The sequence below is a fragment of the Triticum urartu genome, chromosome 3A (assembly GCF_056163025.1).
Source record: "Triticum urartu cultivar PI428250 chromosome 3A, HENAU_Tu73, whole genome shotgun sequence".
In the NCBI taxonomy this organism is placed as follows: Eukaryota; Viridiplantae; Streptophyta; class Magnoliopsida; order Poales; family Poaceae; genus Triticum; species Triticum urartu.
The window spans coordinates 334,226,829-334,246,636 of record NC_141875.1 but is presented as its reverse complement, the minus strand read 5'-3'; positions in this window follow the sequence as shown (position 1 = coordinate 334,246,636).

Genomic DNA, 19,808 nt, shown 5'->3' with positions numbered 1-19,808 from the left:
GAAGTTTATGGCATGTGCAGAGAAGGTTGGACCCTCTTCCGTTGTTACAAATCATTTGTTAGATGTGATTCGGACAATGTCACTGTCCCAACCCATTCATACCACACCTTCAACCAAACGCATCCTAAGACAGTGTCACAGTTTGTACCTAGCATCTTAAATTGTTGCCATCTCATCAGCGGTGCCATTAGAAAATTATTTGGCACTGCTTCAGCAGTTTGTGCAGCCAACTTTGGTCCACACATCCGAGCAGCCAAGCAGTAAAATACTAAATCTTTATGGCACGAAGGAACTGGGCATCGGAGCAACTACATGCTCCGAAGTCCAGGTCCCTGATTTTTTTTCCACTGCATTGGCTCGCCGGTTTAGGGCACCGGTGAGAGATGTAGCAACAATTGTCTTTACACCAGTTTTGGCATACATAGTGGACGGCCCTAGTGCTATTAGTTCTATGTTACTAAATTTGTGCATGTACACACCTGTTAGTATCAATTTGCTGTCATCCAAACACTGTGTCTATGTTGTTGCAGTTATATTTACCTTCCTCATAAAATGTTCAATTTATTATTTATTGTACATGAGTAAGAACTTGTAGCATTGTTGTAGTTAATTATAGCTTCTGATGTTCCAGAATTTGGTTGTTGTCTCAGTACCAATTATTTCATTTGCACATTGATCTTTTTGAGAAGATATGTCACAATTAACATGTTTCTTTACTGGTCTAGTTTTAAATATTATAGGATGAACGGAAGTGTTCTTACTTGGAGTCGGTTGATCAACAGTGGCCACAGTCTTTGAAGATGTGCCTAACGAAGCTCTGGAGCATGTATGAGGAAGTGAACACAGCTAGGATTAGAGAAAGTCTTGTCAACGTTGAAGCATATTTCAAGATGCGGGATAAAAAGTTGAAGGTGGAGAATGAGCTCATATTTTTTTAAAGACTTTGCTAAGATGGTGTTGGCGAAGGAGGAGGCACTTTCCTAGTTGGCCCGTGCAAAACGGGTTCTTACTGAACTGAAATCAGAGGTGGATAAGACGATCCTGGATGATCTCGATTAGGCAAATGAATATATTGTTCTTATGAAGTTGAACTAGCTATATGTTGTACTGTATTGTTTTCATGTAGCTACCGTACTGTGATGTTATAATATATTTATGTGCCTGATATGAAATTGGCAAACAGTTGTTTGATATGAAATGTGAATTTGTGTAATGCTGGAATTATTAATTGTAAACTAATAAACCTGCTAAATGTGTCATGGACCTTTGTAAACGGTTCTAGCAGTAAAAGCGGTTGCGATGGATAGCCCAATGCCACACAGTTTTCTTCTTCAAATCGTGTGTGATATAGTTGATAAAAGCAAACATTTAACCAAGGAAGACCGTGTGTGATAGTTACACCTTTCACACACGAGCCTACACATAAAATTGTGTGGGATTTACGTCCGAACGGAAACGTTTTCCCTGGATTGACCGTGTGGGATGTACATAAAAACGGAAACATATTCCTTGGATTGACTGTGTGTGATATACATACGAACGGAAATGTTTTTCTGGGATTCACCGTGTGGGATGTACATACCTACAAAAATGATTTTCTCTGATTACCGTGTGGGATGTACATACCTACGGAAATGATTTCTGGGATTCACCATGTGGAATGTACATGCCTACGGAAATGATTTCTGGGATTCACCGTGTGGGATGTACATACCTACGGAAATGATTGGGTTTTGATGCCTCACCCGATCGCACACGACCCCAGCCTGGGTCCCAGGAGGGCCTATCCCCGACGATTTCTGGGTCGTGTGGGAAGGACACCCTATCGCACACACTCACTTGGCGACGGTTCCAAATGCCGTCGCGGAAAGGGGTAAAAACCATTTGTTTAGGACCGACGCGCACCAGTGACATGCCAAGTTCACTGGGCTGCCGTGTTTCACACTCCTTCGCGGTAACAGTGGAGACAATAGCTTTCATCAAAAATAAACAATGAATACTCGTTGTTCGTCCTCTATATCGAAAAGAATACTTTCATTCGCCTACATGTGGGACGTCCACCATCCTGGTCCACCTGCCATGCACAAAATTATCCTAGACCACCCGGTCGTAGCACAGGCCCAACCTTCCCCACTGTAAGTTGGTCAGACGAAGGAACCATCATGACTTCGTTGAATTCCGCTTCATCAAGAAAACTTATTGTACCTGCAATACTGCTACCACACGCGAAGACTGGATGGCATTGTACCACGTCATATCACTGAAACTCACTAGGCCAAACTAGCCCGCCTAGGATTTGTACTCCCTCCTTTTCAAAGTTGGTAGTACAAAGTTGAGTCATCTATTTTGGAATGGAGAGAGTATGTCTCTGTACTGCTATGATTTTGTGTTGTACGTCTCTGTACTTTTGCTATGATTTTCCTACCCTATGAACCAAATGAGGCCTTAATGTATCTATGTCGATGATAACCCACAAGTATAGGGGATCACAACAGTCTTCGAGGGTAGAGTATTCAACCCAAATTTATAGATTCGACACAAGGGGAACCAAAGAATATTTGAAGGTATTAGCAGCTGAGTTGTCAATTCAACCACACAGGAGATTAATTATCTGCAGCTAAGTGATCGGTAGCACAATAGTATGATAATTTTGATAATAGTAGCAGCAGTGACGGTAGCGGTAGCAGTGATAGCAATAGTTTTGTAGCAAGTGTAATAGTGATGATAGCAGTAGTAACTTAGCAACAGCAATATAAGATAAATTTGTAGGCATTGTATCGGTGACTTGCTGGATGATATTCATCATGAGACAGTTATAACCTACACTAGCTCTAGTTCATCGATATAATGTAGGCATGTATTCCGTAAATAGTCATACGTGCTTAAGGAAACAACTTGCATGACATCTTTTGTCCTATCCTCCCGTGGCAGCGGGGTCCATATTAGAAACTAAGGAATATTAAGGCCTCCTTTTAATAGAGAACTGGAACAAAGCATTAACACATAGTGAATACATGAACTCCTCAAACTACGTTCATCACCGGGAGTGGGCCCGGTATTGTCACTCCGGGGTTGCCGGATCATAACACGTAGTACATGGCTATAACTTGCAAGGTCGGATCTAGAACATGGGTATGATGGTGATAACATAAATGGTTCAGATTTGAAATCATGGCACCCAGGCCGAAAGTGACAAGCATTAAGCATCGCAAAGTCATAGCAACATCAATCTAAGAATATAGTGGATACTAGGTATCAAGCCCTAACAAAAACTAACTCGATTACATGATGAATCTCATCCAACTCCTCACCGACCAGCTAGCCTACGAAGGAATTACTCACTCCCGGTGGGGAGCATCATGGAATTGGCGATGGAGAAGGGTTGGTGATGACGAAGAACGAAGATCCCCCTCTCCGGAGCGCCAAACGGACTCCAGATCTGCCCTCCCGACGAAGAACATGTCTTGGCGGTGGCTCCGTCTTATGGATCACGATAATTATTTCTCCCTGATTTTTTTCTGGAAAAATAGGATTTTATAGCGTCGGTTTCAGGGTATGCGGGGCCACCAGGTGGGGACAACCCACCTGGGCGCGCTAGGAGAGGGGGCGCGCCTTGGTGGGTTGTTCCCACCCAGGTGCCCCTCTCCGGTGGATCTTGGCTCTAGAAATTCTTATTGATTGTATAAAAAATCCTCGCAAAGTTTCGTTCCATTCCGAGAACTTCTACTTCTACACAAAAACAACGCCATGGTAGTTCTGCTGAAAGCAACATCAGTCCGGGGTTAGTTTCATTCAAATCATGTAAATTAGAGTCCAAAACAAGAGGAAAAGCGTTAGGAAAAGTAGATATGTTGGAGACGTATCAACTCCCCCAAGCTTAAACCTTTTCTTATCCTCAAGCAATTTAGTTGATAAATTGAAAGTGAAAAAAAACTTTTATGAACTCTTTTGCTCTTGTTTGCATAAATAAGCTTAAACAGCACTTGGGTTTTCAGCAAACATTACAACTAACAATGCCAAGAATAAGTCTTAAAGATTATATTAACTCATATCAATGACATAATCAGCTAGCGAGCAATAATAATAAATCTCAAACGGCAACACGTTGTCAAAACAACCAGTATATTGACAATAGTTGTATCTCGCTAGCCCTTTCTGAGACCGCATAACATAAATGCAGAGCACCTCCAAAGTCGAAGCAGCGACTAAACATTGTAATTCATGGTAAAAAAGATCCAATCATGATGCACCCAACATTAGCTACACACAATGCATAAGTCATGAAAGTTGTGCTCTTAGGTTCTAGCGCTTGTTTTAGAAGGTGATGACACAACATTAAAGTAAATAGATAGTCCCTTCGCAGAGGGAAGCAGTGATTTGTAGAGGTGCCAGAGCTCAAGTTTTTAAAACAGAGATAATTGATATTCTGAGACATGCACCCTTCTCATTTCCTTCACGACTATTAGTTATCAATATCTCCCATGCTAAACAAGCTAGTGGTGGTTCCCAAGTGCTAAAAAGTAAAGGCTTTGACCCATTGGGAGTTTTTGTTTGATTATTCAAGTGATTAACTCTTTTTGTATTTTGCAGTTTGGGACTGGGCATCCCAATTACCAACCTTTTCTCATGCGATGGCGAGTGAATAAACACTCGACCTAAGAATAACCCGCTTAGCATGGAAGATACCGACTACCTCCTGCCGTTCCATGATCGATCTAGGCACACAAAACTGATATTTTTTTAGAAGTTTGTAGAGGTGGCACATGCAAATTTACTTAGGACCACAGGGTAATACCGCATATAGGTAGATATGGTGGACTCATCTGGAATAACTTTGGTTTCAGGGGTTTTGATGTACAAGCAGAATCCCCACTTAGTATAGGCAAAGGCTAGCAATTAGATTGAGAAACGGCCAGCTAGAGAGCAACAATGATCATGATCATGCATTTTGTGTAAGTAACATGGGACACTAGCATGAGTAGGATATGAACACCATGAACATAAATATCATAGAGGCTATGTTGGTTTTGATTCAACTACATGCATGAACATGTGCCAAGTCAAGCCACTCGAACATTCAGAGGAGGATACCATATCATCATACTGCATCACAATCATTTTAACGCAATGTTGATATCCAAGATAAATCATTATTAACTCCCAGCTACTTATGTATGGCATGAGAAACTATAATCTCTAATTGTCATTGCAAACATGTTTAATCATAATGGGCTGAATCATGGATACTAGGTTAAACATATTTACACAAACAGAACAAGTTGAGTTCATACCTGTTTCTCTCTGCCATGGCCAGTTCATCAAATATCGTCATTATTACCTTTCACTTGCACGACCGAACGATGTGAAAATAATAATAGTGCAAGAGTGCCATGGACTAAGCTGGAATCTGCAAAACATTTTATCCAACGGGAGAAGACAAGGTAAAATGGGCTCTTTATTAGTTCCACAATTATTCATATGAGAGGCAATCAACATTTTCATCGTGGTCTTCTCCTTGGTACAACTCAAATAAAAGAAAAAGAAATTCAGAGAAACACACTCAAATATTTTTGGAGTTTTTGGTTTTCTTGAACAAGCAAATAAAAGGGAAAGACAAAAACGAGAAAAACTATTTACACGGGAAAGCTCCCAACAAGCAAAAGAAGAACAAGGATATCTTTTTGGGTTTTCTTTTTAATACTACAGCTAAGCATGCATGGAAAGTAAACTAGCTACAACTAGTTTTTTTGGTTTTTCTAAAGTTTTTCAAACACACAAGAAGAAAGCAAGAAAAATAAAATTAAAGCATGGATGATACAATGAAAAAGTGTGAACACCGACAGGATGAATAAGTGGACATGAATGAAATGTCAGTGAGAAACACGTACTCCCCCAAGCTTAGGCTTTTGGCCTAACTTGGTAGTCGATCAGAAATCTGGATGGTAGTAGGGGTACTGAGGAGCGGCCATCCACTGATCCCACTGCGGAGACTCCTCCTGTGCTACCTCCGTAGCAGCATGAGCGTTCCGGTAGGCGATGATGTTTGTAGGCATGATCTTATATCCGCCCCTGGCTACAGAATCAAACAAGCAGGAGCAGGAAACGAAATAATATCACGAGTTTCAACATTGAAGACCAGGTTATAAGGAATAGGATTGTTAGGATAATCTCGTGCAAGAAAATGATGGTGTTCCATGGCTACACGGTCTAGATAAACCTTGGTGAGAGGGTAATCGTGAGGGCGTATCCCAACATTAAAGTGGGCCGCCAAGCGAGTAGCATAAATCCCACCATGGATTTTACCCTGAGATTTATTAAGGTGGAGGCGACAACCACAGTAGCTCCCAAGCTATATGTGTTGTCTCCCTCTAGTGCATGACGCAAAACAACAAGGCCTGGTGAGCTGAGTGCTCCCACCTTCTCCCTAGCAAGCAAGCATTTTCCAATGAAAAGCGCAAAGTAATGAACAGCAGGAAAATGCGAGCTAGCGGCAGTGGTAGCTGACACCCCTCTCTCATCTCCCACTGTCAAAGTGCGATAAAAGGCCTTGAACCCAGTCGGTCTAGGCTCGGCCAAACTCCCATCAGAAGGGATCATGCATATGTCACAAAATTCAGTAAGTAGTATCTGATGGTTTTCAGCATATAAATCAAAGCTAACATCAGGAGGATTATTCCTAGGCAGGAAAGCAAAGCTCTGAACAAAGATGTTTGTGAGGATTTGGTGTTGTTCACACTCATCGGCGATGAAGTCGATGAGGCCGGCATTAGCAGCATATTGCATGAACTCTTGAAGGATTCCAGCCTCTTCCAGGAACCGGGTGTGCGGCCACTCACACGGTCGTACCTCCGCTAACCTCGGAGGACGAAGATCACTATCAGATGACTCCCCAATAACACCCTTGGAGTTCTTCTTGGAGCCAAACTTCCTAAAGATATTCATGGTTTTCCAATGAACAAAATTCTGAAATTTATTAGCCCACAAAATTTTCTCAACAAAAATTCACAAAAATGATACCAACTACTCATAGGAATACATAGAGGCCAAAGCAAGCATTCAAACTACTTAGAACACTAAGAATTCAACATGCAAGCTCATCTACAGCAACACCAAGAGTAGCTAATTATTCAAAATATAAACCACTAAAACAAAAACTAATTGGACAAACGGTGGAGTAACATACCAAGCAACAATCCCCCGAAACAGTTTCGGAAACAGAGCTTCGAGCAAAGAGATCGAAATCTACGGGTTTGAGAGCAAGAACATGGGAGAGAGAGCAATTGAGATTTTTTTTCTGGAGGTAGGTGATGTTGTGGTATGAAGAGATAAGTGAGGGGACCCACGTGAGGACCACAACCCACCAGGGCGCACCTGGGGGTCCTAGCACGTCTAGGTGGGTTGTGCTCACCTGGTGCACTTCCCTCTGATGTTATTTGCACCAAAAATTCACAAATATTCAAAAAAAATCGTATTAAATTTTCAGGGCATTCTGAGAACTTTTATTTTTGGGTCATTTTTTTATTGCACAAGAAAATCAGAAAACATGGCATTTTATTTTATTTAACTAATAAAAATAGAGAATAATAAGTAGGAACATAAAGTAGTGCTTACTAAATTCATCAACTTCATACGCTAAAAAATGATCCATTAATAAGGTTGATCAAGTCTTATTAACAACCACTTTTGATGAGCATGAAATCGAAGAACTTTCGTAAATCACTAGGTTACCTCAATGGGGATATGAATGTCCCCAACAATAAGCATTTCATATTTCTTGTTGACAGTAGGTAAAGTAATTTGAAAACTTCCAATAGTGATTGTCGGAGATTTCTCAATAACATTAATACCATTCACTTGGAATTGTTTCTTCGGAAAGTGCACCGTATGCTCATTACCATTGATATGAAAAGTGACCTTGCTTTTATTGCAATCAATAACAGCCCCTGCAGTATTCAAGAAGGGTCTACCAAGGATAATCGACATGTTGTCGTCTGATACGTCTCCAACGTATCTATAATTTTTTATTGTTCCATGCTATTATATTATCAATCTTGGATGTTTCATAATAATTTTATATCATTTTTTGGTACCAACCTATTGACATAGTGCCAAGTGCTAGTTCCTATTTTTTCCGTGTTTTTTACATCGCAGAAAATCAATATCAAACAGAGTCCAAATGCCACGAAACTTTATGAAGATTTTTTATGGACCAAAAGGAACAAGTTGGGCCCTGGTTGCACCTGGGGGAAGTCCCGAGGAGGGGACAATCGACCAGGGCGCGCCAGGAGGCCCAGATGCGCCCTGGTGGGTTGTGCCCACCTCGAGTGCCCCTAGACCGCCTCTTTGCTCTATAAATACCCAAATATTCTAGAAACCATAGGGGAGTCAACGAAATATTCATCCAGATGCCACAGAGTCTAGAACAACCAGATCCAATCTAGAAACCATCTCGGATGGGGTTCACCACCTCCATTGGTGCCTCTTCGATGATGCGTGAGTAGTTCTTTATAGACCTTCGGGTCCGTAGTTATTAGCTAGATCGTTTCATCTCTCTCTCTCTCTCTCTTGATTCTCAATACAATGGTCTCTTGGAGATCCATATGATGTAACTCTTTTTGCGGTGTGTTTGTTGGGATCTGATGAAATTTGAGTTTATGATCAGTCATATCTTTTTATATCCATGAAATTTATTTGAGTTTCTTTGATCTCTTATAGCCTCGTATTTCTTCTCTGATATTTGGGTTTTGTTTGGCCAACTTGATCTATTTATCTTGCAATGGGAAGAGGTGCCCGGTAGTGGGTTCGATCTTACGGTGCTCGATTCTAGTGACAGAAAGGGAACCGACACGTATGTATCATTTCTACTAAGGATAAAAAGACGGGATCTATATCTACGCAATAGATAAACGGATCTTGTCTACATCATGTCGTCGTTCTTATTGCATTACTCCGTTTTTCCAAGAACTTAATACACTAGAAGCATGCTGGATAGCAGTCGTGTGTGGAGTAATAGTAGTAGATGCAGGCAGGAGTCGGTCTACTAATCTTGGACGTGATGCCTATGTAATGATCATTGCCTGGATATCGCCATAATTATTTGAGGTTCTATCAATTGCCTAACAGTAATTTTTTTACCCACCATTTGCTATTTTTCTCGAGACAAGCCACTAGTGAAACCTACGGCCCCCGGGTCTTCTTCCTCATATATTTGCTTGCGATCTACTTTTCCTTCGCATTTTTATTCAGATCTATTAAACCAAAAATACAAAAATACTTTGCTGCACTTTATTTTATTTGTGATCTATTATTTCAATCTACTACAATTTCCTGGCATCGTTAACCGAAAGGGATTGATAACCCCTTTAACACGTCGGGTTGAGAGGTGTTGTTATTTGTGTGCAGGTGCTGTTTACGTTGTGTTGCTTGGTTCTCCTACTGGTTCGATAACCTTGGTTTCTTCACTGAGGGAAATACCTACCGTCAATGTGCTGCATCATCCCTTCCTCTTTGGGGAAATACCGACATAGTCCTAGCAGACAGGAGCTTTTCTGGCGCTATAGTCAGAGAGCAATCATCGTCCTCGGGCATCTCAAGTATAACAAAGTCAGTCAAAATAGTAACAGTAGCAACAACAATGGGCACATCCTCACAAATACAGATAGGTATGGCAGTTGATTTATCAGTCGTTTGCAAATACATTTCAGTAGGTGTGAGTTTATGCAAATCAAGTCTTTTATATAAAGAGAAAGGCATAACACTAACACCAGCTCCTAAATCACACAAAGCAGTTTTCACATAATTCTTTTTGATGGAGCAAGGTATAGTTGGTATTCCCGGATCTCCATGTTTTTTAGGTACTCCATCTTTAAAAGTATAATTAGCCAGCATCATGGAGATTTTAGCTTCCGGTATTTTTCTGTTATTTGTGATGATGTCTTTCATATGCTTTGCATAAGGAGACATTTTCAAGATATCACTCAAGTGAGTACGCAAAAAGACTGGCCTCAGCATTTCAGCAAAGCGTTCAAATTCGTCATCATCATTCTTTTTAGTTGTCTTAGGTGGAAAAGGCATAGGTTTTTGAACCCATGGTTCTCTTTCTTTACCGTGCTTTCTAGCAACAAAGTCTCTTTTATCATACCTTTTATTATTAAGTTGTGGGTTATCAAGATCAACAGGTGGTTCTATCTCAACATCATTGTCTAGTTCTTTATTATTTGGTTGAGTGTCTTCATGAACATCAGCATATTTTTTTCATTATCACTAGGTGAGTGTTCATTACCATACTGGGTTTCAGCATCAGAGATACAAACTTCATTATCATTATCCGGAGGTTTCCCTATTTCAGGTTCACTAGGAGCATGAAAAGTCCTATCATTTTTCTTTTTTTAGAAGAACTAGGTGCACTAGTGTTGGCTCTTTGTGAATCTTGTTCAATTCTTTTTGGGTGTACCTTAGGATAAAGTGGTTCCTGAGTCATTTACCTCCTCTAGTTGCAACTCTAACAGCAAAGTCATGCATATTATTATTATTCATTTCATCAAGCAATTCTCTTTGAGATTTAGCAACTTATTCTAACTGAGTTTGAACCATAGAAGCATGCTTTCCAACACCTCCAACATCATTTGATATTCTAAATAACAAGTCACACAAGCGAGCAATCATATCAGAATTGTATTTCAATTGTTTCATAACATTTGCATTGAAGTGATCTTGTTTTCTAATATAGTTTTCAAACTCATAAAGGCATTGGCTAGGATGCATATTCTGAGGATTGTCATTATCATTGAACTTCATAAGAGAATTTACCTCTACCATCTTAGGCAGTGGTGGTGTATTAATCCCATGTATTTCTTCAATAGGAGATAAATTTTTAACATCCTCAACTTTAATACCTTTTTCCTTCATTGATTTCTTTGCCTCTTGCATATCTTCAGGACTGATATATAATACACCCCTCTTCTTCGGAGTGGGCTTAGGCGGTGCTTCAGGAAGAGTCCAATCATTATAATTTTTTAATATGTTATTCAATAATTCTTCAGCATGCCCAACAGTTCATTCCCTGAAAACACAACCAGCACAACTATCTAGGAAATCCCTAGAAGCATCGGTTAGTCCATTATAGAAGATATCAACTATTTCATTTTTCTTAAGAGGATGATCAGGCAAAGCATTAAGTAATTGGCAAAGCCTCCCCCAAGCTTGTGGGAGACTCTCTTCTTTAATTTGCACAAATTTAAATATTTCCTGTAAGGCAGCTTATTTCTTATGAGCAGGAAAATATTTTTCAGAGAAGTAATAAATCATATCCTGGGGACTACGCACACAACCAGGAGCAAGAGTATTGTACCAAGCTTTAGCATCACCCTTTAATGAGAAAGGAAATAACTTGAGAATAAAGTAATAGTGAGTTTTCTCATCATGGATAAAAAGGGTGGCTCTGTCATTCAACTTAGTGAGATGTGCCACAACAGTTTCAGTTTCAAAACCATGGAAAGGATCAGATTCAACCAAAGTAATTAACTCTGGGTCGATAGAGAATTCATAATCCTTATCATCAATAAAGATAGGTGAAGTAGCAAACTTAGGATCACATTTCGTTCTAGCATTCAGAGATTTTTCTTTATACTTGCATAATAATTTCTCTAGATCATCTCTATCTCTGCAAGCAAGAATATCTCTAGTTGTTTCTTCACTCATAACATAACCTTCAGGTACCTTAGGCAATTCATATCTAAGAAGGCTAGTTCTAGTAGGTGTTTCGGGAGTTTCAGTTTCAAGCTCATCATCAGATTCAACAACATCATGTTGTACAACTCTAGCAATTTATTTATCAAGGAATTCACCAAGTGGCACATCATCATTAAGCAAGGTACTAGCATCATCATAAGCATTATCCATAGCAGAAGTAGCATCACCAATAACTTGCGACATATCAGAATTAATAGCATGTGGTGGTGTTGCAAGTTTACTTATAATAGAAGGTGAATGTAAAGCAGAACTGGATGTCAGTTCCTTACCTCCCCTCATCTTTGAGGGAAATATCTTAGTCTTAGCATCCTTCAGATTCTTCATAGTGATAATATGATAATAATCCCAAGTGACTCAACAAATATAGCTAAGCTCCCCAGCAATGGCGCTAGAAAAAGGTCTTGATAACCCACAAGTATAGGGGATCGCAACAGTTTTCGAGGGTAGAGTATTCAACCCAAATTTATAGATTCGACACAAGGGGATCCAAAGAATATTTGAAGGTATTAGCAGCTGAGTTGTCAATTCAACCACACCTAGAGATTAATTATCTGTAGCAAAGTGATCAGCAGCACAGGAGTATGATAGTTTTAACAATAGTAGCAGTAGTGACGGTAACGTAACAGTGATAGCAATAGTTTTGTAGCAAGTGTAACAGTGATGATAACAGTAGTAACTTAGCAACAACAATATAAGATAAATTCGTAGGCATTGGATCGGTGACTTGTTGGATGATATTCATCATGAGATAGTTATAACCTAGGGCAATATGTCACTAGCTCCAGTTCATCGATATAATGTAGGCATGTAATCCGTAAATAGTCATACATGCTTATGGAAAGAACTTGCATGACATCTTTTGTCCTATCCTCCAGTGGCAGCGGCGTCCATATTGGAAACTAAGGGATATTAAGGCCTCCTTTTAATAAAGAACCAGAACAAAGCATATTAACACATAGTGAATACATGAACTCATCAAACTACGGTCATCACCAGGAGTGGGCCCGGCTATTGTCACTTCAGAGTTTCCGAATTATAACACGTAGTAGGTGGCTATAACTTGCAAGATCGAATCTAGAACATGGATATAATGGTGATAACATAAATGTTTCAGATCTGAAATCATGGCACCCGGGCCCAAAGTGACAAGCATTAAGCATGGCAAAGTCATAGCAACATCATTCTAAGAACAAAGTGGATACTATGGATCAAGCCCTAACAAAAACTAACTCAATTACATGATGAATCTCAACCAACTCCTCACCGACCAGCGAGCCTACGAAGGAATTACTCACTCCTAGTGGGGAGCATCATGGAATTGGCGATGGAGAAGGGTTAGTGATGACGAAGAACGAAGATCCCCCTCTCCGAAGCCCCAAACAGACTCCAGATATGCCCTCCCAAGGAAGAACAGGGCTTGGCGAGGGCTCCGTCTTATGGATCGCGATAATTCTTTCTCCCTGATTTTTTTTCTGGAAAAATAGGATTTTATAGCATTGGTTTTAGGGTCTGTGGGGCCACCAGGTGGGGACAACCCACTTGGGCGTGCTAGGAGAGGGGGCGCGCCCTGGTGGGTTGTGCCCACCCAAGTGCCCCTCTCCGGTGGATCTTGGCTCCAAAAATTCTTATTTATTGTATAAAAAATCGTTGCAAAGTTTCGTTCCATTCCGAGAACTTTTATTTCTACACAAAAACAACACCATGGTAGTTCTGCTGAAAACAGCATCAGTCCAGGGTTAGTTTCATTCAAATCATGCAAATTAGAGTCCAAAACAAGAGGAGAAGCGTTAGGAAAAGTAGATACGTTGGAGACGTATCAGTCGACTATTGTCTGATCGATCGCTAAGCCTACAATTTTAGGAGCTTGGGCTATTGGCCGATCGACGACGGATCAGTATAAGCGTACCACGAGCTCATCAGCCCAAACGTTTCTCTTCGGTGAGTGTTTTGCAAGTACTATAGCTCGCACATTAGCTAGCCTACTAACACCAAGAATCATCAAACAAGCCCTGCTAATATGATAAACAGTCAAACTTACATCTAAGCATGTCATATATTACATCAAAAGCTGGTGAGGATACATCTGTTTCCATAACTCGGAGAGGGTTCGCATGATTCACTATCAAACAAAAGTAGCAAGTACTGCCCACACAAGACAATGCACTATCCCTAAGATGGTTTGATAACACGCATCATTCTGGTAATTAAACACAATGCAAACTACCCTGAAGGATTAGCGCGACCAACTACTTCTTGTCATCGATCTCTCGGGCAATGACCACAATACGGACAGCGGCATGGGAATCGATCACTGGGGCGATGTCCACAGGACGGATCGCGACATCGGAATCGATCTCTGGGGTGATGTCCATAGGATGGACAGCGACATCAGAATTGATCTCCAGGGCGATGTCAATAGGACGGAACGCGACATCGAAAATGATCTCTCTGGCGTTGTCCACAGGACGGGCCGCGACATCAGAATCATCAAGGACGTCCACCGGCACCTGCACAACCCTAACATATTAGCAAGCACATTGCAAATAATCAAAAACCACAACTATGGTAAGCTATTATTATTTTACCTTGTGCAGCTCACCGGGGGATCCCATCCCACCGGGGCCATCTCCTCGTCCTCGATGGGGGCCATCACCTTGCCAGGGGAATACTGCTTCTCCACGGCGACTATCTCCTTGAACTCGGCCTTGAGCCTCACATAGGTGGCCATTAGAGTTACTGGGGTAGGCACGGTGGGGCCCTTGCTGTTCTTCCAACTTTCTTCGAGGAGTTCGTCTGCCAACATCGTCAACTCTTTGGCCAATGCTTGTTTCTTGGAGTTCTTCGTCTCCATGGGTTGGCCCGCCAACATGGTCAACTCGTTGGTCGGTGCTCGCTTCCTGGAGATCGCTGTCTCCAGTGGGTTGCCACCAGCAACTCTTTGCCTAGTGCTCCAGGATCCATCAATGAACTGACAAACAAAAAGCAATCGAAAGGAAACCACAATCGCAATGAAAACGGGAAAAGAATAGGCTGTGAGAATCAGTCGGTGCTTCACAAAAAGAAGATTCTTGGAATGAAAATATAGTAGCATCACTGATTCGCCCACCTTTCCTTCGTCGGTACAGAAGAAAAATGGTAGAAGTGAGTAGCCTGGAGTGAGGTTTTCTTCAAGAAAGGGGAGAAAGGGCTTCAACGAGGGTTCCAGTGAAATGATGGTTGCTTCGTCCAGTCCAACTTCGAGGCCACTTTACCACTTCTGGTAAAGGTGTGGGTTTTGTGATATGACGGGTCATGACGGCAGAACCGGGGTGACCGGTGAGTCTCGACTGTAGCACCTCGATGTGATTTGGTGGATGGCACGCGGGCCCGGATGCTTTGATGTACCGCATGTAGATAGAACGGCTAGTCATATAGGAGTACTCAATATTGTGCACCGCGACCAAGGAGGAGAGGAAAACGAGAGAACTACGTATTTATTTACGGTGTAGATTCACTCATTTTGCTCCATATGTACTACTCATTTAGGGTGTAGTCTAGTCACTTGTTGAAATCTCTAGAAAGGCAAATACTCCTTTCCAGTTTACAGGGCTATACTAGAAAGTAGTACTACAATAGTGGGCTCAAATAGCAATTTTGTCTCATGCAAGAGCCTAGCTATATGCATGCTCCAAGGCACCACACCACGCCCCACCCCTACACAAAGACTGCCACGCGAGCGTTCGCAACTGCCATGTTCAGGTTGCACTTGGCTCTTCACCTCTTCGAGAAGACAAACAATGATGTTACTACTACTTCTACAGTATCGAATCCACTGCTGCATGTCCGTCCACCGCGTGTGGGAGGGATAGCTTGTTGTAGTATAAGCAAAAGCATGTCCTCGTCGCGAGCCACCGCGCGTGTGGGCGAGGGAGAAGGCGTGTAGTAGTAAAATCAAGCTTCTCCTCTTTACGAGTTGACGCGACACATCATAGCACTGGCCCCACATGCTTGCTTCTAAACTTGGCTGAAAGACCCGCAGTGTACAATATATTTGTTGCAACCTCTGACATTTACCCGAGCACATATATTCCTACCTTGACCAGATGAGCATGCAAACTACAATCACCAGGATGACAGGTAGGCCCAGAAGATTATTATAACTAAAAAAATGCTTTGAGGTGGCCTCATAGCATGGAGTCGACCCCAACGATTTTAAGCTTAGAGGCACGGTACATGCTATCCTAGACTACTCTACACATGAAACTGCCACACGAGCGTCAGGGCTGCGCTTGGCTCTTCGCCTCTTCGGGAAGTCGAACAATGATGGAGTACTACTGCAGTGGAGGAGTACTATAGTATGCTTCTAGCCATCTGACACTGAATGAACTACTGCATGTCCACCGCATGCGAGAGGGAGAGCGTGTAGCGAAAGCTTCTCCTAGTCCTACCAACCACCACGCTCATGGGCGAGGGAGGGACACAACTTCATTGACTTACTGCTCCTGCCTTTGCGTGTATGATATGTGGGCCCAGAAGGTGGGTGGCCCACCTGTCATACAGCCAAAGGCAGGTGCAGTTAAGGCACTGAAGCTTAGTCCACGAGGGAGAGGGCGTTGTAGTAATCAAACTTCTCGTTGTTGTACGAGTTGACGCGACACATCAAAGCACTGCACTCAATATATTTCAATAATTTGTGTTTACCGAAGCATTAATTACAACGCATGCATGCTGTGACTCTCCTTTTGATACTTGCATGTGTTGAATTAATGCACCTTGCCAAATTTTGACTATAAATTTAATTAACCAAATGTTCATGCATGTCACAAAAATACATCATTGAAAACTATGTTCAAATACGAATCAAACGACATAATTTTTGTTAACATGCACTAACATTTTGTCAGTTGAATCTTTGGTCAAAATTTAGCAGCAATTACAAAGGGTCCCAATAAATATTGTACTCTCACATTTTGTTTTGAGGATACTACCACATAGAAAATATAAATAATAATGCATGTTGGGGCAGCCCACGTTTCTGATAATTTTAGTCATGGGCTTGTACACAAATTTTACGAGGCGGTGGTTGTTCATTTAATGGAGTGTCTTGTACCAGACTTGAACGATACAAAGTGCGACCTGGCACACCGTAACACCACTTGGAATAAGAGGGTAGCTATCTCAAAAAACAATCAACAACTCAAAAAACGGTGACCTGGCACGTACACAATTTTAAACGATTGTTTTGATGGAGTGAAAAAGGAAAACTACCCCACTACGTATATATAGGCCGGAGCCTCCGCGCTTGCTTGCTAGGGTTGCTCTATTCACACACTCTCATCCTCCAGATCTAAACAAGATAGCGGTGGTAACACTGTCTTTCTATCCTCACCGCTGGTTACAGATCCGGGCGTATCCCCCTTCGCCGATTAAGGGGAGGAGGGGCAGCATTTAGGCTGTCGTCGACAGCGAGGGAGTAGACCCACTACCGGCCGCACCGTTATCTATGGCCGAGCGCCGGCGCGGGAGGTCCTCCGATCCCTTCGTCGTTGCCCTAGTGTGGGTGAATCCGGCCTCCCGCCGCCGACCTATCCACATCCCGACGACCTTCAAGTATATCTTCCTTCGAAACCGCCCTAGCTCTACTTCCCCAGCTCGCTACGTTGCTGCATGTGCATCATTTTCTACCTCTCAGCCCCTCTCGATCGGATGGTCCAATGTCGCCTATTTTTTTCTTCTATTGTTAGAGGTAAAGCTACTTCTTGGAGTCAAATCTTGTACTTGGTTCGAACAAGAAATAAAGTGGAGGTGGGGGAATTTAGTATGTACATTGGACTTGGTACAAACAGGAAGGAAAGGGGGTGAAAGTAGTACAGACTGGTCACCCAACCGGTCTCTTGGTCGAAAAGGGAAATATAGGGGAAACGTTGTACACAGTGGTATGACCAGGACTAGATTTGCTATCCACACATTGCAGTAGGTGGCTAGAGTCACCAAAAATGGGACCAGCCCAGATATGTTTCTTGGATGTTTGTTTCTCGGGGCAACAAACTCTGAATCACCACTTTATGCCCCGGTTTAGGTACATGGTGCTGGACTGCTGGTGCACCCACTGTCCCATGCCCTTGTACCAAATATTTAGTTGTTCTTAATCTAATGCCCTTGGTAAAATGAAGCCATGCCACTGTTATAAGCCATGACAAGTTTAGCCAAATGTTTTTGCCTGTAATTGTTTGAGACTCTGACTGTATCCTCTATAGCTTTTTGTGCAAGCAGGGATATCCATTTCACCTGGTTGTTGTTTTGACCGTTTGGTGCACTACACAAAACACTTCTTAAAAGAAGTGACTTTTGTGTTGTTTAACTGGAATATCAGAATGGAATAGTTGGTTCATTTTGGTGGAACTGCAAAAACGGAGATCTATGTTACAATCCTCATCATCCATATTGGCACCGTAACCTTCCTTTAGGTAAGAACGATATTTAATGCATGTGTTCATCTCTATTTTGCAACTGCCATGAGAAAATAATGCTATTGTTTACTAGTACACTTGTACTCCCTCACTGACAAAACCAATTCTGAAATAGAAGGCCAATCATGTACTTGGTTTCACCAACTCGTGAGGAGAAAGAGAAACAGAGCATGAAGAGGAAGAACAAGAAGAATAAACAGTGCCAAGGTGATCTTGCTGAAGTCCGAGGCCTCTGTCAAGGCCATTCAAGGGCTCCGACAACGGCTACCTTACATGTGAGACGATCTACCAGGGAGCCCTTCCACTTCTGTTGTCTCTCCTGCAAGGTCACTTAATTAATTAGGAGTACTTAAGTACCACTAATTTATTGCTGCCTAATTTTCCCGTCGGAGTTAGACAAATCTTTAGTAGCACCCTATGTTGAATCATGTATGTGTGTATGTGTGTCTGTGGAGGTGAATCATGTGGTGGAGCAGGGAGGGAATCTAGGTAGTGTCATGACATAATAGTGCTATTGTTTTGCATGTCAATTTATTGCCATTGGTTCAATGAGGCAATGTTTTGCGTATTGTCCATCATGAATTTGATGCTACTATTAGAGTAATACGCTAATGTCTTTCTATCCTTTCTCACTAAGATAATGAAGGTTTCACCTTGTTCCTACTTGTGCAAATAGGGATCATGTTGTGCCAATCATAGATTTTAGTGGAAATACACATGACAATACAATGAACTCTATCCCAGCTAGTGCTTCAACTCTGCTGGAAGTTCTTGATAATCTTTCGATATAATCTCAACACTGGTAAATAAGAGTGATTTCAACCATACATTTGAAGTGCACAAAAATATATACTATTGAATGATTCCGGTGAGTGATTTATCATCTCTTCTGGGACTACATGAATAAGCTTTTTTGCTCAGGTTGGTACCGGCCTAAGGCCTTCATCCATATTAGTCTGCTATCATCTCTATTTGAATCGTGCTACTGTCATGAGAAACTCCTTTATCTTTGCACGTTAAATTTTTGCAACCTATGATACGTGGCAATGCTTTGAGTGTGGAGCTAATTGGCACTGATTAAATAAACTAATACCTCTCTTTAAGCAAGACTAGTATGTTGCTAACTTTACCCATTAAGATAATGAGGGTGCTTCTATTTGTTAGTGTATGTTTCATCAACTAGTCCCACTATTACAGTAATCTCACTCTCTGAATATATGTGGCAACAGGGATGCTCGATTTTGGTGGAACTGCACAAAAACTTTGGGTTCTTCATTGCCTCGACAGCTTCCTTCCTTTCCTTTCAATAGCTAATATGGGCTTGCTTCCTTCCTTTGCTGTCAGTCGCTTCGCTTATCTCGGCTTCCAGACAAAGGAAATAGTAATTGATATGCTACCTCACACAGGTTGGTACTGATCTTTATCCTAATTATTGTGCTTGTCATATGTATTGGTAATTTGGTATTGTGCTACTGTTTGCCGATTTCATAAAGGAGTAACTTGGAGCCTGAACTCACAGACAAATCATTACATTGGGAGATTTCAGTAGAACTGCACAAAAAGATCAGATGGACATATACTTATGCTACTGCTATGTACTCCAAAGTT